Genomic DNA, 8,892 nt, shown 5'->3' on the forward strand with positions numbered 1-8,892 from the left:
CCGGCACCGTCCTCCCCTTCGTAGTCTTCAATCATCTCTTCTGTAATTCCCTCCCGAAGGGGAGGAGGATCGGCAGCAAAGTTGAGGTTCAGCTTCTGGCCGGGGTTGTACCGTTTGAATCGGTACAACATGTCCGCCATCTCAGAACCAACTTCCCTGTCCAGCAGGGTAGCAAACTCCTCGGAAGTACGGTATCCTCGGATCGCCGCCTGAACGGCAGCCTCGACCTCCTTTGCCTTGGTCCGCTCGGACTCCTGCAGGGCATCCTGAACCGCCTCCGACACGGCCTCGGCATCCCGCGTTGCCGCCCGCGCTGCCTCCAAGGCCACCCGCAACTGCTCCGCCTTCGCCTCCGAAGCAAGGGCTTGCCGTTCGGCGGCCTCTTTCTCCTTGAGCAGATGGGCGTGGTCCTGGATGGCTTTGCCCGCTTCAGCGACTTTAGCCCTGCCGTCGTCATAGGCCTTCTTCGCCCATTCGGCAGCGGAGATGGCTCGCTTGACGTAGAGCCACATCTCCATGGACGCCTGCACACAAGGAAGCTGGTCAGAAGCCCCATTCGGAATATAACAATTATGAAAAAATCACACCGGAGGTAGAATCTTACCGCTGCCTGCAGTCGGAAGGCGCGTCCCGCTTGCTCCCGAAGAAGTTTCTTCGGCAGTTCGTCAACTTCCGGTAGTTCCATTTGTGATCCGAGGATCATATGGTTGACGAACTGCACCGTCTTCGAAGGGCAGGCGATGGTGACGGCCTCGGTAGGTCCGTCCTCGTCCTCTGCCGCAAATACGGCCCTAGGAGCCTCCGACGGGCGGCTCCGTTTGGAAGCGGGCGAGGCCTCCAAGTCAACCATCACCGGCCGTTTGCCGGCGGCTCTTGAAGCGGCAGCATCGGCATCCGGCTGCCTAGTGACTTGACCCGCGGCAGTAGGCCGGGCAGCGGTTTCTGAGCCCAACTGCCGCAGGCGCTCCGAGAGGACCACGTCCTCGGGATCCATCTCTTGCCGAACGGCAGGGGCCTCGGGCTGCTTCTTCTTCTTCTTCTCGAGGCCCATCATAAGGCGCCGCCTCGAAGATTCGTTCATCTTCTTGGCCTCGGCAGCCTTCCTTGCTTCCGTCACTGGTTAAATGCAATCAATCAATCAGCATGCGTACAAAAAGAGACAAGGAAAACGTAACAAGTATACTTACTCTCGGCAGGGTTGATGAGCCTGGCTCTGATGAGATTATCGGTGAAAAGGAAGCGCGGATACACCCGCTCGGCAGCAGGGACTTTCAGCCTCACCCTGTCGACTTGCCGAACCTCGCTTTGTGTAGGGGTCGGCTGCTTGATTTTCCCTGTCCGAGGAAAGAGTCAGTATGCAAATATAAATAAGAAAAAGTAAAAGACAGCCTACCGATCGGCAACTATGAACCCTACCGGCGGTTTGGAAAGTCGTGGGCACTGGGAACTGCGGGCGCACTCCCGACGGCGATTCCCAATCCCCGGAGAGTAGCACACGCCGATTCCTCCACGACTTCTGGGAGGTCGGCACCGAGCTGATGAAGTGACCCTGCTCGGAAGCCTTCAGGCAGTTCGCCTGAACCCAGCCACCATGGTCGACACTCTTTGATTTGGTGATGCTGTAGAGATGGGAGAATTGCTCGTAAGAGGGCTCCCCCTCCCCGGCAATCCCAAATGCCTTTATCACCCCCATCAGGGCAACCCAGAAGTTGGGGTTGTATTGGCCCGGGGCATACCCGATCTGGGCAAGGATCCTCTGCACGGCAGGTTGCAACGGCAACCGAACCCCTTGCAGAAGGACGTCGGTAAAGAAGGCCACCTCGCCGTCCGCTGGGTCGCTGAGGGACTCAACCGGACTCGGAATCCTCATCCTTACCGAATCAGGTATGAAGTATTCGGCCCTGATCTTCTCCAACTCCCGTTCGGTGATCTTGTTGGGCTCTAGGTAGTCGACCCCGAACAGGGCCCTCTGGGGGATGCCCACCGGTATCCTGGGTGGCCCTCGGTGGACGATAGTCACCCTCGGACGAGAAGGACCGGCAGTACCTTCACCGCGACCGGAGGTAGTGGCCACGGGCTGGTTATCGAACGGCTCGACGTGGGTACCGTCCTTATACACTGCGGCTATGGGAAGCGGCTGTCCCGTCATCAGCCCCTTGCCGACACCATGGGTAGGAACGGAGATCGCCTCCTCACCGACAATTTCCACATCGGTGTCCTCTTGACCCTCGGCGTCGAAGCTCACAGACAAACTAGATGTGTCCCAGCCCGATGATAACTCTTCATCGAACGCGTTGGGCTCACTGCCGAACGATGACTCGCTATCGGACATCTACAAAAAAAAGAGGAGGGAGAAAAGGAAACTAAGGCTCATACAACGCTATCCTACCAATACCTACGTCGCTACCTATGGCCACTAGACTACCGACGGAAATCCTATGTTACGATCGGCAAGCCTACGCCATAAGGAGACGTACAATCAAATAAAAGAGAGTTGAGGGTACCGAACAGTATTTTACCTGGAGTATTATGGTAGCCTTGGTTGCCGTCCAAACGCTTCGGAAATCGCCTTGATTGCCGATAACTCACGCGAAAATCGCCTTCGTTGCCGTTAACACTCTTCGGAAATCGCCTACGCAGAGCTCTCGCTTCAACTCTCAAACACAAAGCTAGCTCTATGCCTGGAACCATCTCTATTTATAGGGAGAGGGCTGCAACGGTACGCCTCGGGAAACCAAACGGCTCATAATTACAGCCGTCAGACGTCGCTTCACTGGCCACGTGTCGCCCGGTGGATGGTGGTGTCAGTTGCACGCCTGCTACAGAAGACGAAGCGTCTCTGCACGCCGGGTGCAGAAGGCGAAGCGTCTCCACGCGCCAGGCGCGGGAAACGAAGCGTCCCTGCCTTCACCCCTCTCAGCATCGGCGACCCTTCAGATCTCAGGGGAGCCTTCCACAAACAAACTTGCCGAACGGCAGGGCATCTATGAACCCTCAGGATGGAACCAAATTCCCCTCCGAAGAACCTTCGGAAGAGAACTTGGGGGACTACTGTTTATACCGTATATTAACAACCAATGACCACCTGACACGTGGACGGAAACGACAACTTGACATCACAGGCCCTTCGGCATATCCCCTACCGAATCCTACACTTCCTGACACTTTTGACCTAGGACACGTGTCATGCTCTCGACCAGCTCCTACAGTCCCACATCGGAAATATAAACATAATGCACGCCTCCCAAGGCCTATATAAGGAGACCCCTATTCCCAAAAGAGGGGGAGAGAACATCAACGGTACGCTATCGCTTGATCTGTAATCTGACATTTACTAAATCCGTACTTACTTAAGCATCGGAGAGCCTTCGGCCGGTACCGCACCGGTACCCCAAGGTCTTACCGAACGTTCCCTTTTGCAGGAACTTGATCTTCCGAAGACTAACTCCCTTCCGAAGACACAATATCACTAAGTTGGGCGAACCGCGTGTCAAACCACTTTTTCGCATCAACAGATTCTATCTAAGATGCTGGCCAACCGTCTTAAATTAGTCATTCCATCAATTATCTCGGATACCCATAATGCTTTTGTTCAAGAAAGACAAATTCAGGACAATATTGTGGTTGCTCATGAGGTTTATCACTACTTGAGGCTGAAACGAAAAGGAAGCAAATTTGAAGCAAGCTTAAAGATGGATATGAGCAAGGCTTATGATAGAGTTGAATGGGATTTTTTTAGAGCTGTTATGGCTAAAATGGGCTTCAGTAACTTTTGGATAAATCTAGTGATGACCTGTATCTCCTCTGTCTTGTTCTCTATTTTGCTGAATGGCAAACCTAGGGTCCTTTCTCTCTTTCTCATGGCCTTAGACAAGGAAACCCTCTGTCTCTGTATCTGTTCTTAATCATTTGTGAAGCCTTGTCCCAGAATCTAAGGAAACTTGTCAATGATGGAGTTATAAAAGGATCAAACTAGGTCGTGGGGGTCCGACTCTGTCACATTTGTTTTTTGCTGATGACACGCTGTTTTTCTTCAGGGCGGAAGAGATTAAATTGTTTTCAAATGAAGAAGCTTTTTCAAGACTATTGCCATGCGTCAGGGTAAGAGATCAACTTTGACAAATCTTGCATTTTTTTCCAGCTATAATACTGTAAACACGAATTTCTTGCGACAAATGAGACAAGAACACGTGTACAAAATAATATTGTATTTATGAAATTTAGGGTTACAATCTCTGTATTGAATCCCCTGATTCGATCTCCAAAGTGTTTAAAGAAAATTTGTATTTGATACAAGGGTCGTAGAGACTTGATCTTGATCAAACGGGTAGCACGAAGCTTGTTTGGTGTTTGGAATTTTTATGGTGAAGGAACCGGCACGCATTTGTTGTGCTTGGTGGCTCTTCCAAGGTAGGGTGAAGAATGCAGAGAGTTTTCTGTTTCTTCTGAGTGCTAGGTTTTTTCTTCCGACCCCTTCTTTCGTCTTGAGGCCTCCTATTTATAGGCTTTTGTCGGATGCTTGACCTAAATAACTTTCCTTGATTTGTGGGATTTGATTTGATTTAAATCAATTCCCATAATCTGGCAATTTAAACAGATTATCTTCAATTGATTAACCTGATTAATATTTGATTAAATCAAAGTCAATCACAGAAGATTCTTTCCTTTAATTTTGTCTTCATCTTGAACCGTTTGATGCACTCCGTCGGATGTCGCCATTTGTCATTTTTGACAACTAAATCGATTTTGATGAGTCACACGCCACATGGGCGAATTACGGGGCCCACGATTAAATCCACCGAACCCTAATTATTTTCTTGTCAATGAAATTTATTACACCAAAATTTCTTTGTCTACAAATACTCCCACGAAACGTCTAGCTGGCATTTGTTCTGCTTTTGGCATAAAAGGTGCCGTTAATCCAAGGGTCTACCTGGGTCTTCCATCTATATGGGGAAGATCTAAAAAATTGACTCTTGGTTATATCAGAGAAAGAATGAGAAAGAAAGTGCAAGGCTGGAAATCTAGCTCTCTCTCATTAGCGGGAAAAGAGGTCCTCATCAAAGCTGTGGCTATGGCAATTCCTGCTTATCCAATGATGTGTTTTAAATTCCCTGCTAGCTTGTGCAAAGAAATCAACTGTGATATTGCAAGATTTTGGTGGGCAAATCAAGAAATGGATTCTGGTATGCATTGGAAATCATGGCACACGTTGTGTAAGAGCAAGATGAATAGCGGGTTAGGTTTTCGTGACTTACAGGAGTTCAACCTTGCCTTACTTGGCAAACAGTGGTGGCGATTAATCCAAAACCCGAATGCCTATGGGCTCAAGTTCTTAAAGCGCGCTATTTCCAGGAGGTGGATTTTTGGAAAGCTAAGAAGGGTCAACTTGCCTCCCGGGGTTGGGCAAGCCTTATTGCAGGCTGGGATGAGCTGCTAAATCATGCTAGGGTCTAGATCTTGAGTGGTGAAAATACTAATATTTAGATGGATAAATGGCTTCCTGCTCCTCATTGCGGTGTCATTCATTCTAAGAGTTCTGTCCCTGCGAATTTACCCTAGTTGGTGGCAGACATTATGGACAAAGACTCCCGTCAATGGAACTTCCAAAATGTATGCATGGTCCTCGATCGAGAAACTATGGATGCAATCAGGAGCATTCCCATTGGTAATGTTCGTAATCCAGACCGTATAGTGTGGCCATGGAGTGCTAATGGCCAATACTCTGTTAAGTCGGGGTATCACATAATTCATGCTCTATGCTCTGAATTGTCTGGAATCAGTACTCACTCTTCCCATTTCATCAATCCGGTGGTGTGGAAAGAATTGTGGAGTTTGGCTTCTCAGCCAAAAATTAAATTGTTCCTCTGGAGACTGCTCTCTCATTCTCTCACTACATGTCAGAATCTTTTTCGAAGAAAAATTAGGGAGTCTTCTTTATGCCCTATCTATGAGGAATTGGAGAAATCGGAGGAACATTTGTTTTTCTTGTGTCCTTGGGTCCTAATAGTTTGGTTTGGCTCTGAGTTAAATTATAGAATCAATCCCTAAAGCTTTCGAACTTTCGATCAGTAATTTCTTAACTTGACCCAAATGGAGTTCTCTTCTAAAATAGATAAAAAATGGTGCTTGACCTATATAAGCTTTATCTTGTGGGCTATTTGGAAAAGTAGGTGTCGTTTTACTTTTGAATGAGTTAAATTGGAGCCTATTGATGTGTTGAGGTCTGTCTCCTCTTCGACAAGGGAATTTATGGAGATTCAAAGAACTGCTGCCCCTACTTCATTTGTTAATCTAAGTGTGGATAACCTCTTTGCTCGTTGGTCTCCTCCAAGGAGAGGTTGATTTAAAGTTAATTCTGATGTAGCTTGGAGAAAGGACACCAATCGTGCTAGTCTTGGAGTGATGATCCGTGACTCGGAAGGACTGCTATGTGATGGTTCTGCGGAAAATATGATATGGCATTCTGTGTTGGTGGCTAAGGCAGAAGCTGCTTTGGGTGGGCTGAAGTTGGCGTTCCTCTCTAATTATCGTAAGGTTACTATGGAGATAGATTCCCTTGTCCTCAAGGCTGGTGTTGATGGGAAGCATGAAAATCACACTTGGGAAATTCTTCCTATCCTTCTGGAAATTAGGCGTGTGGAAGCTATGTTTGATGCAGTCGAGTGGAGTTGGATCCCTTGCAAGAAGAATCGAGTGGCTCATGCTGTGACTTAGTTTGGTATAGGAGCGGTGCATAGGGTCACCTGGCTGGATCAGCCACCACCATCCCTTATGGGTGTTTTAACCTTTGATGGGCTTCCTTGCCCCCCCGTTATTTAATAGTTTGTTTTGCTGGGTTAGGTTTCCTGCACTAAGCTGTGTCTAGCATGTGCTCCTTTCCCAACGTATGCTTATCTTGTATTCTCCTTTTGGCTCCCTTGTCTGGGGTTTATGAAGTATCTCTTATGACCATAAAAAAAATTTAGGAAATTAAATTAAATTTCAAGACGGGGTGTTACAACATTGGTCCCAGGTTCTCACATGGGATCTTAATTGTGTGCGTGAGTTTAGACTATAGCTTGTATTAAAATTTAGCCCACCATTTATAGTTTTTTAAGGAGGCTTTTTATTGCAAATGGTCCCTAAGTGTAACGAAATTATCACCTTTCGTCCTTAATGTTTTTTTTTTTTTGGTGACATTAATGTTGCTTAAGGTTACTCTTTATACATCAAATTGGTCCTTACCATCACCTTCCATCAAATTTTCTGTTATAATGCTCACATGACACATATGTGGAGCTCACATATCCAATTATACAAAGCCAAGTGGATTTAAATTAAAGATATCATAAAAGTTAAAATCCATATAGAATTGGCTAAAAAATTTAAGAAAAATGAGATTAAAACTTCAATAAATAAAAAAAATTGAAGCTTCCCCTCCCCCTTTTCTCGCTCCCCCTCTGCCCTCTTTCTCTGTGTTCTCTCTCTAGAGCCGCAACACAACCCACTCTCTCTCTCTCTCTCTCTCTCTCTCTCTCTCCAAGAAAGAATCATCTAAAGAAGATGGGAGCAAATACAAAATTGGTCACGGGCATTGAGTTCAGTGAGAGTAGAAGAAAGGGCTCTTACACTGCCAATGGTTTCCCTAAAAAAATAAATTTAAAAAAATTGGGTATGGGATTTGGGATTTGGTGGTTGTGTGGGCTCTATATACGGTATCTCTATAGATATGTGGGCTCCTTTGTCTAGTTTTTAATTTTTATGGTATTTTTTAAATTAAAAATTCACTTGGCTTTATATAATTGGATGTGTGAGCTCTATATATGTGCAATGTCAGCACTTTAACAGAAAATTTGATGGAAGCTAACGGTAGGGACCAATTTGATGTATAGAGAACAATCTTAAGAACTATTAATGTCACAAAAAAACATTAAGGATGAAATGTGATAATTTCGCTAACCTTAAGGACCATTTTCAGTAAAAAAAACCTTTTAATGATGCAGTGCAAGGCTAAATCATAGCCCCCTCAATATTTTATTAGTTTTAGTATATTCTTTAAATATATGGGATAATTTATTAAAGTACTATTTTAGACCATATTTAAAATATATTTTTGGATAGGATTTTAGAAAAGAAAAATATTTTCAGATAGGATAAGATTAATTTAAAAACAACACCAGTTCACCAAAGAAACTAAAACCTTAATTTAAAGACCTGGCCCCCCAAGAAATAATAAAATAAGATATAGCCTACCCAAGAAGTAGGCCATATTTGGCCTAGCATTTGACCCTTTTGACCTACTGACTGAGTTTGGCCCAGTGACATAACACATATAACCCATTTGTTGGAGATGAGTTTGGAGTGTGAAATGGCTAAATGTGAGGGTAGAGCCCACTTTAGGGATGACATTTGACAAGATATTCTATAGTGAGGGCTAAGATCATGAGATAAGGTCCTAAATCTTAACTGTTGGATCAAACTAACCAATTTAATCCAATGACTAATCAATTTGATCCAACGGTTAAAAGATATGGCCTCATCTAAGGGCCTTAGTAAGGCCCTCACTATAGAATTCTTAGGCCTTTGACTCCCTCAGTATAGACCCTCATTATAACTCCTAATTACAGTCTCTGTGTATTTCCTTAAAGAGAATTTGTTTGGGTTCGAATTTACAAAGGCCCAATATATAGGCTAATTGTATAAAGCTTGATGCGAATTTTATCCAAAAAATAGAGAGAAGAAAAAGCTTGATGCGAATTGATTTGAATGAGAGAGGCCAAATGACTTGACTGGTCCAGTACGAGTTTGTAACCCAAGTGGAGTTTATATAAAGAAACGTCAAAGACCTACAAATTTCAAAGAAGACAAAACCCTTTCATGGATTTCTACACAAACCTTCTCATACACGGT

The sequence above is a fragment of the Prunus dulcis genome, chromosome 6 (assembly GCF_902201215.1).
Source record: "Prunus dulcis chromosome 6, ALMONDv2, whole genome shotgun sequence".
Lineage (NCBI taxonomy): Eukaryota > Viridiplantae > Streptophyta > Magnoliopsida > Rosales > Rosaceae > Prunus > Prunus dulcis.